Source organism: Sus scrofa, chromosome 17 (genome assembly GCF_000003025.6).
Source record: "Sus scrofa isolate TJ Tabasco breed Duroc chromosome 17, Sscrofa11.1, whole genome shotgun sequence".
Lineage (NCBI taxonomy): Eukaryota > Metazoa > Chordata > Mammalia > Artiodactyla > Suidae > Sus > Sus scrofa.
In genome coordinates, this window is record NC_010459.5 from 19,778,877 (window position 1) to 19,799,027 (window position 20,151).

General features: G+C 39.5%; 1 long non-coding RNA gene across 3 annotated transcripts in view; it reads left to right on the top strand.

Moving 5' to 3' along the window:
- Positions 5,211-20,151, top strand: part of LOC106506610 — a 381,893-nt gene continuing 366,952 nt past the window's right edge. For all 3 annotated transcript variants that reach the window (XR_002339929.1, XR_002339927.1, XR_002339928.1), the window contains exon 1: positions 5,211-5,306. This is a non-coding gene — a long non-coding RNA (uncharacterized LOC106506610). The remainder of the gene's footprint in view (positions 5,307-20,151) is intronic.

Genomic DNA, 20,151 nt, shown 5'->3' on the forward strand with positions numbered 1-20,151 from the left:
TTTCTTACATTGTCTTCCATCGTGGTCTATTCCAAGAGATTGGAAATAGTTTCCTGTGCTGTACAATAGGATCTCATTGCTTATCCATTTTAAATGTTGTAGTTTGCATCTACTAACCCTAAACTCCAAGTAAATTATGGGTGTAATTATCTTAATTCTCATTCATTAGTAGAGGTGGATGCCAGCACTGTTTCCCTGTAGCATGCTTATGTGGAGCTAGATGCCTTGGGCCAAGGCCATAGAGGTGATTTCCCCTCAATGTCCAGCCCTTTGCAGACCCCGGCCTTTATTTAACTGATTAAACCAGCTTATCACATGTGTCAAGAACCAGGCTTCATGAAAAGAAGATGAAGAGTGGGAGATGTGGAGAACCTGTTTGGAGCCCTAGGACTTAAATCTCAGGAAAGGCTTGGAGTTGGGTAGCAACACTTATGGTTTTGGAGAATATTAGCTTCACTTATTGAGCATGTGCTACCTATCAGATGTTAACAACATGGCTTTTCGCCATAGCCATTATCCATCCATTTTATAGATGAGGAAACTGAGGTGGAGAGTTCAGGTAAGGCGTTCAAAGTCACAGAATGGACACCTGGATTCTTGGATATAAGGAAAACACAGAGCCAGTCCTTAATCACCATTGTCTCTTTTCCTTTATGCATTTTATTTTCCCCTTATGCATATCACTGACAGGAATCTTGGGAATAGACGGGCCACTCACCCCTGCTGCAGGCTCCTTCTTTTTTTTTTTTTTTTTTTTTGCCTTTGGGCTTATTTCAGAAATTGTCATACCAGAAAGGCCTATGTCAGTCTTCCCTGAAGGCACGAAGTTGAACTTCGAAAGGAATCAGTGCACTGCGGTGTTGAGGGCACGGGGGTCCTGCAGACCCGTGGGTGGATTCTGACTGTACCACTTATTAACTCTTTGACCTGAGTACATGATTTTTTTCTCACTAAGTGTCTTAGGTCAAATTCCTTAGAGGCAGAGCCTCAGATGGAGATTTTTGTGCAAATGATTTATTAAGGGAACACTCCCAGGAGAACTCTGAAATAGGATGAGGGAACGGGAAGATACTGAATGTAGAATCCAGCTTAACCAGAATCTGGTCTCAGCCTGATCCCATGGGGAACTCTGAAATGTAAATGGTACCAGAGACTTGGTCCCAAGGGGGCTACCTTTTGTACCTTTGTGTCTGTCAGTTTTTGTCTAGGGGCTGCCATGGAGGGGTGTAGTCTCCCCCCGAGGTGCTTCTCTCAAGGGAAGAAGGTAGCCCCGAGCATCAGCAGCTGTTATTCACAGTAGCCAGGTCACTATTGGATCTAGACAGGACCAGCTCTTAGTATGGTCGCTCTCAGCTTTTTCTTTTTATTTATTTATTTTATGTTATCATTTTTATTTTTTCCATTATAGTTGACTTACAGTGTTTTGTCAATTTCTACTGTACAGCAAAGTGACCCAGTCATTCATATATATATGTGTATATATATATATGTGTGTATATATATGTGTATATATATGTGTGTGTATATATATGTATATATGTATATATATGTGTGTATATATATATGTGTATATATATATGTATATGTATATATATATTCTTTTTCTCACATAATCCTCCATCATGTTCCATCACAAGTGAGTGGATATAGTTTCCTGTGCTATGCAGCTGCCTTTTATTTTTAAAATGTAGATGCTAGTACCCATTCAAAGGGGATATTTAGAATATTTATAATGATATAATCCATTCAGAGGATTAAGCACATTACCAGGCACAAAGAACACACAAAATCAATGTTGATGTCATTTCTCCTCCTATCTGGTTTAAAGTGAGTGACGTCATTTCTCTGGTTGAGGTGAAGAATAGCTCCTCAAATGTGCTTGAGATTAGAAGAAGAATAAAATATTCTGGGAGGGTTATTCATTTTTTTTCATTCAAAAATATTTCTCTTGCATCTACTGTGTGCTAGTTGCAGTCCTAAGTATTAGGGGTAGAGTTGTAAATAAAACACAAGATCCCTGCTCTAATGGAGCTACCTTTCTCTCGAGAGGAGAAGACAATAACCAAAGAGGTAAACTAGCAAATATTAGCCAGTGATAAGTAGTATTAAAATTTTTTGTTGCAGGAACGGACTCCAAAATGATTGGAGAACTACCTTAGACTGAGTGGTCAGGAAGTCCTCTCCAAAATGACATGGACTTGAAGGGCAAGAATGACCTGGTTGTTCTGAGTGGGGGGATATAGTTTCAGGTAGAGAGGACAGCTAATGCAAATGTGCTAAGGCAAGAAGAAAGTGGGCAAATTCCACTTGCAGAGGAAAAACCAGTGTACTGGAGTGTAGAGCACAAGAGGACAGTGATAGGAAATGAGCCCAGAAGATAAGGTTGGAAGGTTGGTACAGGCTAGACCCTTCAGAGCCACAGTAAGATGTTCTAAGAAATTTAGATTGCATTGTAAGTCTCAAGGGAAGCCAGGATGAGTTTTTACAGGGGCATGAAATGAATTTATGGGTATTTAAAATAATCATTCCAACTGGTTTGTGAAGAATGGATGGTAGAAGAACAAAAGTGGGAGCAGAGGGTCCAATTAGTAGATCGTGGCAAAGATAATGTTTTAGAACAAGGTAGTGGAGCAGAGGAAACAGATGTAAACAAATTCAGAAAGTGTTTTGGAGGCAAACTTAGTAGACCATGTTGACAGATTGGATTCTGGCCATGAGAGAAAGGGAGAAAACAAGGATGAGTCCTACATTTATGTTTTGAGCCTCTGGGCAGATGTTTAGCTATTTACTGAGACAGGAAAGACCAAGGGATCTTGTGTATTAGAGAAAGAGGAAAGCAAATGAAGACACAGTATAGGGAGTGAAAAAAAAAAAGAAAAGAAAAGAACGTGCCACATGTGCAAAATCAAATGGAGACATTGTAAAATTAGAAGAAAACTGAGTAAGCAAGAGTTTAGTTCTGTTGGCGGGAAAATTTGATGCCTGATAATGAGACATATTGGAGTTTAAAAGGCCTATTTGAGTTTGTTCTGGTGATCAGTGTTTTCAAAGCATAGCAGACACAAATTTATTCTTCCAGTTCTTCTAAGAGGAAGTAGTGTCTGGAGGTACTTAGGTTCTGGAATCTTGAAAGGACTGAGGATTTGCTTACTCTAGAATTATAAGTGTTTTTTTTTCAAATCTAGTCATCAAAGCCATAAGTACAGGGATAAAGTTCTTTACAAATAGGGATATTTTCTGAGTGGTATACTCTGAAAATCTCAATAGATGGGTTGAAAAAAAAGCTAAATCTCAGCTTTTTCCATTGGCCCAACTTCTTTTGGGGGGATATGAGGCAGGAGCTAGTATTCTCTTTCCATCGTGTTCAATAGTAAAAATTCATGAAGCAAATGTAGCATTTCTTTTTCAAAGATTTAAAATTAAGAAAAATATTTTGGGGTTGGAAACTTGGTAGCAATGTGCTGTGCTGATCTGTCCATCCAAGACCAAAAATTCCAATAAGCTTAGAAGAAAACACAACAGAAACTCTTCTATAGCTTTGTTCTTGGTTCAGTGTTCTTCCTTCAAGGCAGGCCTTATTCTCCCCAATTAGGCCTCCTTTTATTAAAAAAAAAAAATTTTAGGGACCCCCCCTCCCAATTAAAGAAGAAAGATCAATATAGAGGTTGAGATGTTGAGTTTTCTTTTTCATGGCCATGTTGTTATGTTCCTAAAAGCAGCTTCCATGAAAGGGAAGGAGTGGAGATTCCATCTTAGCCACCTGGAGCCATTCATTGTCCATCCAGTTGTTCTTAGGACCCTCCACACAGGAACTTCTCTTCCTTCTACCACTCCAGCGGCAAAAGGATAAGGTCTTGGTGCTGTTGAAGAGAAGTAATTGTGGGTCCTAGCTGAGAGTTTTGATTGCACTAAAATTTCCATTCACCTATGAACTTACCGAGATGGGTATGAATTGGAAACGATAATGAATCTGCCACTCTCTAGCATCAGGAAATTACGACCAATTCTAATGCAATTGAGAGGACTTGCGGGATCTTGATATATGCTTATGGTCCTACCCTGAACATGCTCTATGTATTACTGGATTTATTCCTCACTTCAACATCCGAACATTATAATTTCCATTTCAATTGCCATGTGAGTGAAGTTGTCCTGCCTGTCTGGATCTGAGGTGTGGCTACAGGAGAAGCCAGGAGAAGTTGGCGGCATCTCTTTCTCTAGATTATTATATGTATTGATTGATTTTCATGAGATTCTAGAAATTTCCTGTAGGAGGAAAATAACTTGTATTGGAATGGGCGTGGCAGGGCAGAGGGTTATGACAGAAGCCAAGCTTCAGGGAGGGACTCTGGAGACCCCACTGAGAATTCATCCCCATTGAAGGAACAGCATAATGGGAGCAGAGTCTGCACTAGAGTCTGAATTGATGCTAATTCTGGGTTTAGTACTGAGGCTGGTATATGACACTTGGATAGCTTGTATGAGCCATGGGAAGAAAAAAGGCAATATTTGCAAACTAGAAATCTAGTCAGTTTTGTCCAGTAGAAAGAACTTCCTGTGATGATGATAATATTCTATATGTATTCCATCCAAGACACTACTCACTGGCCACATAGGGTCATTGAGCATTTGAAATGAGACTAATGTGACTGAGGAACTGAATTTTAACGAACTGGCCACATATGTCTAGTGCCCAGAACAACTAAATTCTATATACCTACAGTGCTTTGGGATCCCCACAATTAAGCACTGCTCAGTAAAGCCAAGTTAGAGACAGGAAAGGCAGTGGGAACAAAGGGCGGAGTGTGGAGTGAGACATGGCAGAGCATACAGCCCAAACTAATTTAGAGCCTGATAGGAGTCAGCTTCTGTGCTGAACTTCTTGTTTAAGCAGGGGGAGTTTTAAAGCTAGAAAAATATATGCATTAATGGTCTTATGTAGACCCATGTGGCAGTGAGCGTTGGGTTACAATCAGAAAGGACAGTTAGGCTCATTGCTCTGCAGGGTGTTCAGCACCTGCTCTAGTCCTTAGCACATTGTATGTGTTCCATAGGTATTTATTTTGAATGAATAAATGGATACATGGGATATAAGGGTACTCACTAAGGTCATGTCTCAGTTAGCTATTGCCATGGTAATGCTGCATAACAAACCGCCCTCCAAACTCAGTGACTTAAAACAAGATTCATTTATTCTTGCTTATAGGTCAGGAGATTAACTGGAATGGCCCGTGTGATGTGAATTCATCTAGGGGCACAAGAGAATCTCTTTTCATGGAGATGGCAACAGCACATAAGTTCCTAAGGTGAGTCCTCAGAACTATCATGTTGTCATTCCATTCACATTCCATTGGCCAAATCATGTCTCCTCCTTAAGCCCAAAGTTAAGGGCTGGGGAAGTACCCAATGGCCACAGTTCAAGGAGGAGAATTATGAAGTTACATAGCAAAGAACATGGTTCAGGGAAGGGTAAAATTGACATTTCCAGATTTGATCTGCCATAGTCATGTGATGAGCCAGGGAGGTCTCACCCAATTTTGTCCAGTTCCACGGTCTGTGTTTCTTCCTCTGCTCCAAATGCTTTATGTACAATCAAAGACGGTTTTTTAATCCATGTGATTCCTAGTCTCCAGGGCGGATGTTATGTTTCCATCCTTTAAAAAATCTGATATTCTGCTTTTAAAAATTTTGCTATTTATCTCATTGAATGATTGTCATTTTTGTGGTACTGGACTGCAATCAATCCACATGATTTGGCTCTGTCCTAGAGTTGGAGGTGTAGTCTCATGGAGGTTCAAATAATCTGTTAGTCTGCACATATTTTTGCTTTAATCATGGACCGTCTCAGTTACCAAGGGCCCAAGATGTGGCTGCCAATGGCTGAAGCACAAGAGGGTGGAATTTTCAGTCCCAGGACTCTTGAGTTTGGTTTTCAACTTTGACTCAGGTTCCTTGCCGCTGTCAGAACCTACTATGGCCTTTACAAGTTGTTGACTTAAAAAATACATACAGCAAATTCTTTTTGAGGTGTAATTCTGTGAATTTGACAGAGGTACATAGTCATGTAACTGCCAGCACAATCACGATATATCCATCACCCGCAGAATTCCCTTATGCTGCTCCTTGGTAGTTCATCTTTCCCCACAAGTCCTGTCTTTTCTAGAATGTCATATAAATGGAATCATACAGTATGGCCTTTGGAGTCTGGCTTCTTTTAGTTAGCATGATGCCTCTGAGTCTCACCCACGCTCTTGTGCGAATCCTAATTTGTTCCTTCTTGTTTCTGAGTAGGACTCCATTGTATGGATGCACAGCACTTTGTTTATCCCATGGTTGAGGGATATTTGGCAATTTGTTTCCAGTTTTTGATAGTTATGAAAAAGCCACTATAAATATTGGCATATAGATTCTGATGTGAATGTAGGTTTTCATTTCATTTGGATACTTGTGGAATTGCTGGATTGTATTTAATATTCTGTCTCCCTATTGGAATATTGGAATCCAAACCAACCAACAAGACAAATTATTTTCCAAAGTGGCGGCACCATCTTGGATTCTTATCAAAAGTCTGTAAGGGTCCTATTGTACCTTTTTAATTTCCTGATTTTCCTCCTTGCCACTTACATGAATTTGCAAACCCAGACCCTCTCTATTTCCTCAAATTGATTTCTTTGCCTTCCCTGGTGTTATAAAAGAGACTGTTGCCTGGGTAAGATCTATTTTGGAATAAAGTACATCACAATTCTCCACTTGGTGCAATAGGTAAGAATACTGGAGGTCAAGGGCATGAAATTAGAATATGATTTGCTGTTAGTCCACTGGGCATCCAAGGGGTATTTTCTTCTAGGCCTTTGGTGTCCTTAATACAAATATAAAGGTGCTGATCTAGATAATATGTATAGTTTCTATAAACCCAATTCAGTGATTTCTGGTTTCTTTTTTTTTGGGGGTTTTGTGGGTTTTTTGTTTGTTTGTTTGTTTTTTTGTCTTTTTGCTATTTCTTTGGGCCGCTCCTGCGGCATATGGAGGTTCCCAGGCTAGGGGTCGAATCGGAGCTGTAGCCGCCAGCCTACGCCAGAGCCACAGCAACTCGGGATCCGAGCCACGTCTGCAACCTACACTACAGCTCATGGCAACGCCGGATCCTTAACCCACTGAGCAAGGGCAGGGATTGAACCCTCAACCTCATGGTTCCTAATTGGATTCGTTAACCACTGCGCCACGATGGGAACTCCTGATTTCTGGTTTCTTATCCTTAGCTGCTTGCAAAATTTTGAGCCATCCACCTACCATCATTTCTGATATTTATCAAGCTGAAATCTTGACTTTGGCTTTTACCGTTTCAATGTGTGCTAGTCTAGTTTGCAACTGCCAACACTGCCTTTTTTTTCATTTGAGAATTTTCTCCTGCCATCAAAGGCCACTCTGCTCATGTATATGGCAGGTTAGAATGCCGTAGAATGAACACCACCAGGAACAGTCATCACCCACTGACAGACGGAAGAAATAAGGTGAATTGATATAAACACCCAATCTCCCTCACCCTCTGGGCAGGGTAACTCTGACATCTGTGGTTCTATACTGACTCCAGGGGTTCTTCAGGAGTTTAAACTCCAGTTGCCCACAGTAGTATCTTGCTTATCACACAGACTTTATTGGCTGTGTTCCCTTCCCTGTTTGGCTTTCTGCCTCTCTCAGTGGTGTAGTTTTATTTCCAAATCAACCAACTGAAATCAGCTCTGGACTCTGTATCTATTTTTTGGGGAGAAATACCAAGACTAACCTATTCCTGATTTCTCTCCTCAACTCCTTTTTTGGGCTGCCTGCATTCCTGACCTCCACGTATTCTATTCTCCTTTAACGGAGTCTATTCAAACTTCTGTCTAGTTCTCCAGGTCCTAACATATTCTTTTTTTTTGGTTATTGTTAGGGCCACACTTAAGGCATAAGGAAGTTCCCAGGCTAGGGGTTGAATTAGAGTTGCAGCTGCCAGCCTGTAACACAGCTACAGCAACATGGTATCAGGGCCATGTCTGTGACTTACACTGCAGCTCATGGCAATGCTGGATCCTTTCACCCACTGAGCACAGGCAGGGATCAAACCCTTATCCTCATGGATACTAGTCAGTTTCGTTACCACTGAGCCACAATGGTAACTCCCATCCTAACATATTCTAAGTATTCCTTCTCTTCTGTGGTCCATGAACATGAAGTAGCATTTTCTGTGGTGGACAGATCATGGCTGTGGGTGACATATCTGAGTGAGGTTGGATGAGTGATTTAAACATCTCCAAATAGCAGTTATGAAACCTGTAAAATGATGTCACCGGATCCTATTATGAAGATGGTTTAGAACCTTAGATTTCCTATGGGTATTTAGTGGATGATATAGGTCAGCAGCATAAGTTGATTCTCTTGTTTCTTGCTATCTGATCACTTAGAGACCAAGTTGTATTTCTTTCGTGACTGACCACTTTTCAAGACCACACATCAAAGAGTCAGTCTGATTTTATCTGTGGTATTTGATTTGTCATTGACCTAGGAGTGTGATGTGATATATTTGTGCTATAGTTCTTGTCTTGGTAGATTATTGCAATAAGAGTTTTCTTTTAGTGTTGCAGATTAGGAATTTAAGCAAAAAATTCAGTATTTTGTAAGTATGTATTGATGAGTGAAAGGAAAGTTTAGTATGAAAATAGTTGTCTTACTTTTGCTTTGGATCCCAAGCATAATAAAAAAGAGAGGACAGAAAAAAACTAGAAATTAGAAACAGCATGAAGAGTCACCTAGTAACAATAATAGTAATAGCTAATTGTTTATAGCAATAGTTTATTGAATACTGGGAATGTACCAAGCAGCATTCCAAGTGCTTTTTACATTGATTGATTGATTGATTGTCTTTTTGCCTATTCTAGGGCTGGTCCCGAGGCATATGGAGGTTCCCAGTCTAGGGGTCTAATCGGAGCTGTAGTCTCCGGCCTACATCACAGCTACAGCAACACCAGATCCAAGCCACGTCTTGTGACCTACACCACAGCTCAGGGCAACACCAGATCCTTAACCCACTGAGCAAGGCCAGAGATCGAAGCCACAACCTCATGGTTCCTAGTCAGATTTGTTAACCACTGAGCCACGATGGGAACTCCCCAAGTGCTTTTTAGATGCTCCCTCTACAACAGCCTTCTGAGGCCATTATCATCATCATTCCCAATTTACAGATAAGGAAACAAAGCCAGAGAAGTTAATTAACTTTCTCAAGTTTATATTGCCAGTAAGTAGTGAGGCAGAAGTCAAACTCAGAAAGTCAGATATCAGAACCCACACTTTTTAATTTCTGTGTCATGCTGACCTCCTCCTCTGCAGCCTGAGTAGCCCTGTCATGGAGAATCAATGGTTTTCAACACATTTTGTTCCATGTTGAATAATATTTTTTTCTTATTTTGAGTGTAACTCAGCTTCTACATCTCTTAAACCTTTTGATCCTAGTTCTAACTTTCAAAGAAGATTATTTCTATCTTGAATGCCTTTTGAGGCTTAATCCAACACCCTTGAGTTTTCCTCCTCCAGTAAAAATAGACCCTAAAGATTCTTGCTGCAAATCATTTGTGCAGTATATGTATTCATGATCACAAGAAGGCTTTTGCACACCCCTGCTTTTCACTGCTGGACCTAGCTGTTCACCCAGGCATCAATTTTCATTAGCTTTCTGTCATGCCAAGCTTTAGACTTGTTTTCAGGGAAGAAAAGTTCTAAAGGACCAAATGGAATCAGTAGTTCAGTGTTCTACAGGAAAAAATGAAGAGCTCCAAAAACAATAAATACATGGATAGTCATACAATTTATTTTTTCTATTTTCTTTTTTATTTCTTTTGGCTGCACCCAGGCCGTATAGAAGTTCTTGGGCTAGGGATCAAACCCGCACACCAGCAGCCACTTGAGCCACTGCAGTGACAGTGCCAGATCTTAAGCCCACTAAGCCACAAGAGAATGCCTATTTTCTTTTTTTAAAAATGATAATTGACCAAAAAAAATCATTGGCTATTCCAGGAAAAATAAACAATGTATTCTGGGATTTACAACATACATGATAACAATCGCATAATGATGAAAATGAAGTTAAGGGAAGAATACTGTTGTAAGATTCATATATTAGATGTAATGTCTAATATTCATGGTATACTGTGATACATTAGAAATGCATATTATAATCCTTATAACCAATAATAAAAATAACAAAAGAAGTCTAGTTAAAAATTAATTACAATAGATAAAAAAATAACATAATTCATTGAACCAAATGAGGACAGGAAAGCAGAAACAAAGGAACACCAACAAAAAAAGTGGAACAAGCAGAAAACAAATAACGAGAGTGTAGTGTTAAAGCCAACCATGTTAATTACATTAAATGTTAATGGACTATCCACAGATTAAAAGAAAGAGATTGTCCAACAGGGTGAAAAAATAAAGTCCATCTACGCTTATTTACAGAGGATACATTTGCAGTATAATGACCCAGAAAGGTTAAAAGTAAAAGATGGAAGAAGACATATCCTGGAAGGAACTGAACAACATAAATTGGGGAACTCTGCGTTACCTGGAGCAGGAAGCATAGGATACTTACATAGATGTCCATAACCTCAACAGAGAAGGAGACAATGTGAGAAAAATGTCTTTTTGGAACAAGGAAGTGCCAGCTGATGATAGATGCTGAAAACACTTCCCTAGAGATCCAACAAGTTTAGCAAATGACTAAATAATAATGCCTTTTCCTTTCTGCCTTGTAGAAAAACTTACAGTAAAATCTCTGTTTAGTGGTGTAGAAATGGTGATTTTTCTGCCACCTTCTTCAGGATGGCTCTTCAGTCTTACCCAGCATCCAGGTTGGGAGCAGAAGCACTCACCTGACTTGGGTACCAATTTCCTTCATCAGTTGAAGTTTGGTGTTGGAGTTATGGCTGCCATCTTTTTTTTACTAGTTCAATATGTCTTCTTTTCTTTTCCTGCTGTGTTCAATGCTTCTTTTCCTTACAACAGTGACTGTTGCCAAAGCAAACAATGACAGACATAAGAAAGAGAAATAAATTGTTGACATATTTATTGCTTCAATTTTGATGGTGGACTAAATGGTGTAAAAATGAGAGATGCTACTGTGGCTTTGTCTCCCCTCCTTTCCTGTGAGCTGGTATTTGGCAAAAACCTAAGCTTTCCAAGTGATGAGTTCCTTTCTACACATGCAGTACATGCATGTCTGGCTCTTCCCAAGTTGAGGAAACTCTTAGGCCTCTGTGCAAGAAAGGAAGCTTAAAATATTCCCTTTCTCTTTCTGACCTCCTGCTAAGAAGCTTGCTTAACAGCCTTCCAAAAGGCCCCTCAGCTGGGTAATTGCAGAGATGTAATTTCATTGACAAAATTCGTGATTCAGTCCTTTGTGTGAAATAAATTTCAGATAAATTGGAGATCATCTGAAACATTGGTACAGAGTTATACTGGGCTTGGGAGAAATTTTTTGTGGTGGGTGGTTGTTTTACCAAGAGTGACTTTAATTAACTTGTCTCCTTGATGCCTGCACACTGGAAAGGCTCTTAAAGGTGGCATTTCCCCCCTGCTGTTCAAAGGGAACGAAAGTGACAGTGGAGTTTATTCTCAGCATTGTTAATTTGGTTGATATTGGGGCCTTTCCAAAGAAACCACTAAAGCTATCATAGAAAATGAAGGGTAACACATTTGAGAAAGATTCTGGAACATTTGGCTCTTGTGGCCTGCATAATGTTTGGTGAAAAAAAAAAAAAAGAAAAAGAAAAAAGGATGAATTCATTATCTCCAAATAGTGGAAAATATTATAAATGGCAGTAAATGAAGTGGATGGGAGTTTCCACTGTAATGTACAATTCTTTAAACCAGCCACCCAGAAAGAACACAGCTTGGTTTGCTGGGTGGGGAGTCTGAGCTGAAAAGCAGGAGACTGTTCTTGGGCTCCAAGTGCTCTTTGGGAGTAAAGCATTCCTTCTGCTGCTGTGGATCTTCTGGTTTATTGCCCATCTGGGCTGTGTGTGTCTTGTAGCCTGCTGAATTGAACCCAAATGGAGCTCTCACCTCTTCAACTTAGATCTGACCTTAGGGTGTTGCTTTCCTGCCTGACTCAGTCTCCAGGGGAAAAGAAAATAAGAGACCAGCCTCTTTTTTGTGTGAGGAAATGGTCTCTCTTGCTTTTGGATGGCGCTCCTGCTCTGGCTGCCTTTGCTGACCTGCAGAACAAAAGCTGTGGTTGTCTTGTCTCCTTGTCAATAGGCTGCATAGCTGAGCGTGTCCACTCAGGTCTGGGCTATGATGCTTCTCCGCAGACCCCACCCTCCTATCCTAGGAGCTGAACCTGTGGGTTGGCAGCTTTCCAACACAGAACCAGGAGGCCACGTCCTTCACTACCACGGGCATCTCCCTCTCCTGCTATAAAATATCCACGGAGGGGCTCCCTCACCTGCACGTAAATGTGCACCCCAGAGTGGAGGCGAGGTCTACTGGATGGATTCTCTTCTGTTCTTCTGGCTGATAAAGCCGATCATCTAGGCATAGTGGCTTCTCAGTCTTTCCTTAACTAATTTTAGTGGTTTTTGAGGAATTATGAAATATATACAGGTAATTATAGACTCTTGTTATACCTGATATTTTCCATGGAATCTAGAAAATGGAATAACTTGTCTCTATAAATTTTAAAACAAATTCATCTCTAGGGCTTCATTTTCTACTTTTTACTCTGACAACAAAATATCTTGTACTGAGCAAAAAACAGCCCTAAAGTTTGGCTGGTGAATTCTTGCTGCTCCTTGGAAATTGAGGGGTACTGTGCCAAATTCAATTCTGCAAGCATTGTTGAGAATTCACTATGTGAGATGTCCAAAGGAAATAGGAGTCATAACTCCAGAACTCCAGATCTTTTTTTTTTTTTTGTCCTTTTAGGGCCAAACTTACGGCATGTGGAGGTTCCCAGGCTAGGGGTCGAATTGGAGCTGTAGCTGCTGGCCTACACCAGAGCCACAGCAAAGCAGGATCTGAGCCATGTCCCCAACCTACACCACAGGTCATGGCAACACCAGATCATTAACCCACTGAGTGAGGCCTGGGATCGAACCTGCATCCTCCTCGATATTAATCAGATTCATTTCTGCTGAGCCATGACAGGAACTCCAAGCCCCAGATCTTAATATGCATAAAATCTACTTGAAAAGATAGAACAACACATATGGAACACCCTGCTGTGTATCACCACCTATTTGATGTGTTTGTGTTCATATGTACATACACACATACCACACATGCACAATACACAAAACACATTCATTCCCACAGTAAGTATATGTGTGTGTATAACTACTAAGCACAGGTACGTATATAGACATACATTTATATACAACTACATATATACTAATACATTCACTGGCATACACTCTGACATAATTTTTCTCTCACATATATACATATACACATATTTTCACATACATATTTTCACACACTCACACACTCATACATACTCAACATGTTTACAGTCATATATACTCATTCATATATTCACTTTTGTATTTTGGTCAATTGATTAGTTAAGCCCTAGACCCATATTATTAATAGTCATGTGACCTTATTTTAAAAACTAATTTTTGGAGTTCCCGTTGTGGCACAGTGGAAATGAATCCGTGAGTATGTGGGTTTGATCCCTGGCCTCACTCAGTAGATTAAGGATCTGGCATTTGCCATGAGCTGTGGTATAGGTCACAGACGTGGCTTGGATCCCATGTTGCTGTGTCTGTGGTGTAGGCCAGCAGCTATAGCTCTAATTTGATCCCTAGCCTGGAAACTTCCATATGCCAAGGGTGTGGCCCTAAAAAGCAAATAAATAAATAAATAATAAAAAAATAAAAATAAAAAAATAATTTTGATGTAGATACTACTAGGATTTCACCATTAAGAATGATGTTGACTTTTGTGTTATATAAATCATATTAAGGGACTTTCTTTGTGTTTTTACTTAGGGATTTTTTGGGGTTCTGAGAAATATAAAAACATCCCTCCCAAAAAAGAAATATCATAAATTAAAAAAAAACAACTACCCAAATTTGCAGTGTATGATAACACACATTCATATACCCACTGATCCGAACTGAGGATTGGAAATATTTTTCTCCCTTTGCATCATCCTAATTTAAATGAAAGAAATGAAGCATACAGAGAAAGCTGGGATTTTCTTTGTTTTCCATCTGTAGTTTGTTTCTCGTGTTCCAAACCCAGAAAAAAATATGAACCGAGCACATATATTTTTTCACTCCATTTAGTACACTTATAAACATGTGTATGTCTCGATGAATAGTATATAAGTCAAGGTGTGTTATCATATGAAACTTGCATTTTTCCTCTCAATATTTTATGCGGAGCTTTAATGATATGACTGAATAGGGAGAATTACATTATTTAAACAGTTGTATAGTTTTCTAATGTGTGAATATACCACATGTTAATTATTTGTTCTCCTATTGAAGCAATTTAGACTTTCTTGCCTATTTTAAAGAGCTTTGAAATGGAAATAATTGGGAATGTCTGTATAGAAATCTATGCAAGAATTTCTCTAGAAAATACACCCAGGAGTAGAATTCCTCAGTCATAGTATGGAGGTTTTCAGTTTTATTAGATACAGCCAAATGGTTCTTCAAAATGATTTGACCAATTTAAACTCCCATAAGGAGTATATGAAAATTCTATTTCTCACCATCTTTTACACATTTTTTTTTTATAGTTGCAGATGTTTTAATGTTAGCCTATATGGGGATGTGAGGTGGTATTGTACTGTTTTTGAATTTACAGATCCTAAGGAGTTTTTTAGAAATAGAGGAGTTCTATTATAGCTCAGTGGGTTAAGAACCCGACACAGTCTCTGTGAGGATGTGGGTTTGATCCCTGGCCTCACTCAGTGGGTTAAGAATCTGGCATTGCCGCAAGCTGCAGCGGAGGTTGCAGAAGTGGCTCGGATCCAGCATTTCTGTAGTTGTGATGTAGGCCAGCTGCTGCAGCTCCAATTGGAGCCCTGGCCTGGGAACTTCCATATGCCATGGGTATGGGCTTAAAAAAAAAAAAAAGGAAAATGTTTCTATTCGCTGCTTTTTTTGTATATATTGATGTTTTCTTAATAGCCATTTGCTTTTTAAGTTTATTAATTGACTTCTCATAATTGAATTGTGATTCCCATAGGTCACAGTTTGTTCATTTAATACACTGCTGAATTGCATTTATTAATATATAATTTATGAGTTTTTATATCACTATTTATAAAGAAGTTTGTAGTATCATTTTTTTCCTTAAGCTCTTTTTCCTAGATTTGGTATCAGTCTTATGTTCTCTTCATGAAAAAATAGGAATAATCCTTTTTTAAGATTCTGGAACATATTTTATTTTTGAAAACAAAAACTCTTTGTTTTCAAAAGTGTTTTTTTGAAAAAAATCACCCTTAAAACCAGATAATCCTGGTGCCTTTTGGGATTTCAAGTAGGGTGGGTTGGGAGGGGTTTAGGGGAGATATGTAGATAATTTTTTTCATTTTTAAAAGTTTTATTGAAGTGCAGTTGATTTACAATATTGTGATTTCTTCTGTACAGAAGATTCAGTTATACATATACGCACAACCATTCTCTTTCAGATTGTTCTCCCACAGGTTATCACAGAATAATGGGTAGAGTTCTCTGTATTATTTTCGTTTGTTTAACTCAGTGAATTTTATTATATTTATAGTTGTACAACAATCATCACAACCCAATTTTACAGCATGCCCAGCCCATTCCTCCCCAATAAATTTTTATAAATGTTTAAAATTTCTTCCTTGGTTGTTCCTGTTAGATTTTTATATCTCAAATTGTTTCAACTTTGCTATTTTTTTCCCTAGAATATTAGCTAGTTTTCCCAGGTTTCAAATTTATTTACATATAGTGAAAGTCAGATATCTTAGTGATCTTCTAGAATGTATAAAGAATATTACAACTCAGGAGTTCCCTTTGTGGCTTGGCGGTTAACAAACCTGACTAGGATCCATGAGGATGCAGGTTCGATCCCTGGCCTCACTCAGTGGGTTAAGGATCTGGCCTTGCTGTGAGCTGTGGTATAGGTTGCTGTCGTGTCTCTGATCCTGTGTTGCTGGGGCTGTGGTATAGGCTGGCAGCTGTAGCTCTGATTCAACTCCTAGCCTGGGAACTTCCATATGCTGTGGGTGGGGCCCTAACAAAAGCATAAAAAATGAAAAATAAAAAAATTCTGTTAATTAGATAATGGTGATGATTGCACAATTCGGAAAATAGACTAGAATTTATTGAACCGTATACTTTAAAGTGGTGAATTTCGTGGTATATAAATTATATCCCACTAAAAATATGTTGGTGATTAGAACATAGAATCTTAGAAATGGAAGGGTTTTTAGAGGTCATGAATTTCAAACTCAATCTAATACAGATGGTCAGGGATCTTTGGTTGAGTCCTTCCTTCTTTAAAGTAGAGGTCTCAAACCCATTCAATTCTTTGACCAGCTTTAATAAGTTAGAAAAATTTCTTTTTTATTGACTTGAAATCTTCCTTCTTAAATGATCGATCTCCTACTGATTCTTATTCTGGTATAATGAACAAAACAATGGAAGTCTCTGCCACACACTCCTCCTTCACATATTTGAAGATGGACATCATGTACCTTCTGTGTCTTTCTTTCCCAAAAATGATAATTTGGGGATGGTGGCATTACCAGAGGTTCCATTTTGTGTCTCCCTCTCCCCTCTTTTGGTTTATTTAGTTTTTATAAAACTACTGCGAACATTGTATTTGTTATGTAGTAGAAAGAAAAGGACATTGGCAAAATAAGCCCTCCCAAATTGAGAATGATTTGATCAGGGCAAGGGGCAGTGTGGGTCTGATTACTTACTTGTTGCAGGTCTAATCTGGGGCAGGAGTGTAAGGATTACAACTATGTCAGCTGACCCCTGTCCTTGTAGCCCACTCCCCCCAAGCTGACTGATTGAAGGCCTCTTCCGTGTTCCTTTACAACGCAGTGCTTCCTGGATTCATTCCTAGGTGAAGGCCCAGGGAGGCAGAAATGGAAGACCCAACTCTAACCCTCAATTACCTCAGAATCTATGCCCTCTAGAGCTAACAGTTTTTCTCAAGGTCTTCAATATTTTGCAATTGTAGCGAAGAGTTCTCTTCTTAAGAAGAGGCTAGGATGATTAGAAACACAGGTGAGAGAGCTTAAAAAATCCATGTGTCCAATGCAGGAGTGAATGAATGCCATTAGAATCAAGGAGAAGGATAATGCATGTTGCTTTTCCTTGTCCCCAACATGCTCCTCGGACAAACCTGTCAGACACAGAACACTGGGCAGATGGACCCTAAGTCTGACCCAGGACACCTGGAGTTAGGGTTTCCTCCTCTCACTGATCTGTGGTGGACAGAACAGCATGCTGGTTAAACATGCAGAGTGAGCTGACAGCCTGGGTTTGAATCCCAGATCGATGTCTAATTTTCCTCATCTGTGAAATGGGGATGATAATGATCACAGTTTATAGAGTTGCTATGAAGTTTAGAGCTAATACACACAATATGTATATATACACAGGCGTATGTAAATAACATATATGTGTACACACTCAGTAAGAGAGATGGAGAGGAGAGAGAAGAAAGGTAAGTAGCTTCTGGTACATCATATGTGTCATGTAAACCTATATAAATATTTGATACAGCCACTGATATTGTCTCAGATAGTGTTTAGTTCTCAGTCTTCTAAATCCAGTGTTTATTTTACGCTTACTGCACATCTCAGTTTGGATGCTAAATTTCCCTTCATAGATGGAAACGTAGATTCCCAAGCCTAAGTTGTTCTGGAGGGAATCTGACTTTCTACAGCTCATCCTTCACTGTCACCTATTATCCAATCAGATTGTTTTTATTACTCAATGAATTTTATTACATTTATAGTTGTACAATGATCATCACAACCCAATTTTATAGCATTTCCATCCCAAACCCCCAGTGCATCCCCAGCTTTTGGTTCTGTGGATGCTCAGGGTGTCCATTCTCTACTTAATCCACCCATGGCTCCTGCTGACCTAGATTTGCTGTTTTTAAGCCAGGGGGCCACACTGCAAACTGACTAGGGTGTGGTTCATTGAGGCAGCTGTCAAACCTCAACCTTCTCTCCTCCATAGGACAATTTCTGACTACTTTGGTTGTCTTGAGTCCCTCTTGGCATAGGGGGTAACTAGAGCCTCATTTTCCTGTCTTCACTCCATGCCCTCATATGCAGAACTCTGACTCTCTTCTCTTTCTTAAGACTGGAGGCTCCTGGGAGCACACTGAACTGTCTCTTCTCTGCCCAACTCTGTTATATGTGCTTTGTGTTCTCACCTGTGCCCGAAGTGAGTCCTTCCTTCCTTCCTTTGCCCATTCATTCATCTAGGAAGTCTTTAGGGAGAGCCTACCACATGCTCCACTTTGCAGGGGTCGGGTGTAATCATGAACCAGACAGACATTGACCCTGCCCTTCACCGAGGGACACAGGTGTATGATAGTGAAGATTAACTTTTCGGCATCAAGGATTGCTCCCAGACTTCTCTCAGTGTAATCTGATGAGAAAAGGCTTTGGGTAATTGCAGAGGAAAGAAAGGTTGAGGGTGGGGTGGGGAACAAAAGATGATGTTTAATTTTGGATATGTTAGTTCAAGGTACTTTAGAAAGGCCCCAGGGGAGATGTGGCTGTATGGTTCTAGAGCAGTGCGGTCCAACACAAACATAATGCAAGCCACATAGGTAATTTTAAGTGTTCTAGTAGCCACATTAAAACCAGTCAAAAGAAACAGGTGAAATTAATTTTAATGCTATTTTTATTTAACCAAATATATCCAAAATGTTATCATTTCAGCATGTAGGAAATCCTGCCATTTGCGTCAACATGGATAGACCTTGAGGGCATTATGCTTAGTGAAATAAGCCAGACAAAGACAGTTACTGCATGGTATCACTTATGTGTGGAATCTGAAAAAAAGAAAAAAAGTTAAACTCATAGAATGAATAGAAAAGAGAGAAAAGAGAGTAGAAAAGTTGCTGCAGGGACTGGAGGTGGGGAAATCAGGGGACTGGAGGTGGGGAAATCAGGAGAGGTTGTTAAAGGGTACAAATGTTCAACTTTAAGATGAATGAGGTTTTAAAGATCTAATGTAAAACATAGTGACTGTAGTTGATAACATCATATAATTGAAATTTGCTGAGAGAGTAGAATTTAAATATTCTCACACACAAAAAAAGGAACTAGATGAGGTGATGGATATCTTAATTATAGTAGGAATTCTTTTACAATATGCACATATATCAAATCACTACGGTGTACATTTAAACAGTTTCATTTGTGAACTACACATCAATAAAATAAAAAATAATGAAAATTTGACGCTTTTTGTACTTCTAAATCAGGTACATATTTTAGACTTATAGCCCACCTCAATTCACATACCAAATGTCCATTTAGAGGTGAAAAGTTTGTGATTGAAAAAGTAGATTCACATAGTTAAATAGCTCCAAACATACTTTAAAGTGTTCCAGTAACTGAATTGAATATCCTTTTAAAACTCTCAATCCATTAAAATGAAATCAGATTAAAAATTCAGTTGCTCGGAGTTCCAGTCGTGGCTCAGCGGAAACAAATCTGACTAGCATCCATGAGGATGCAGGTTTGATCCCTGGCCTTGCTCAGTGGGTTAAGGACTCAGCGTTGCTGTGAGCTGTGGTGTAGGTCACAGACACAGCATGGATCTGGTGTTGCTGTGGTGGCGTAGGCTGACAGCTATAGCTCTGTTTGGACCCCTGGCCTGGGAACCTCCATATGGGTGTGGCCCTAAAATAAAATGAAATAAAACCAAAAAAATTTTGGCGGCTCAGTGGTACGAGCTGGCTTTCAAATACTTAACAGCCGTATGTGGTTATTTTCCACTTTGTGGGACAGTGTAGTGGGGGAACTGCCTGAAGATCCTTCAGAGTACAGATGGGATTTGACACTGAGAAAATGAGTGAGATCACCCAGAAAGAAGACATGGAAGGAGAAGAGATTCTGGGTGACCTCTGTGGGCCTGCCCCTCTTTGTGCTAC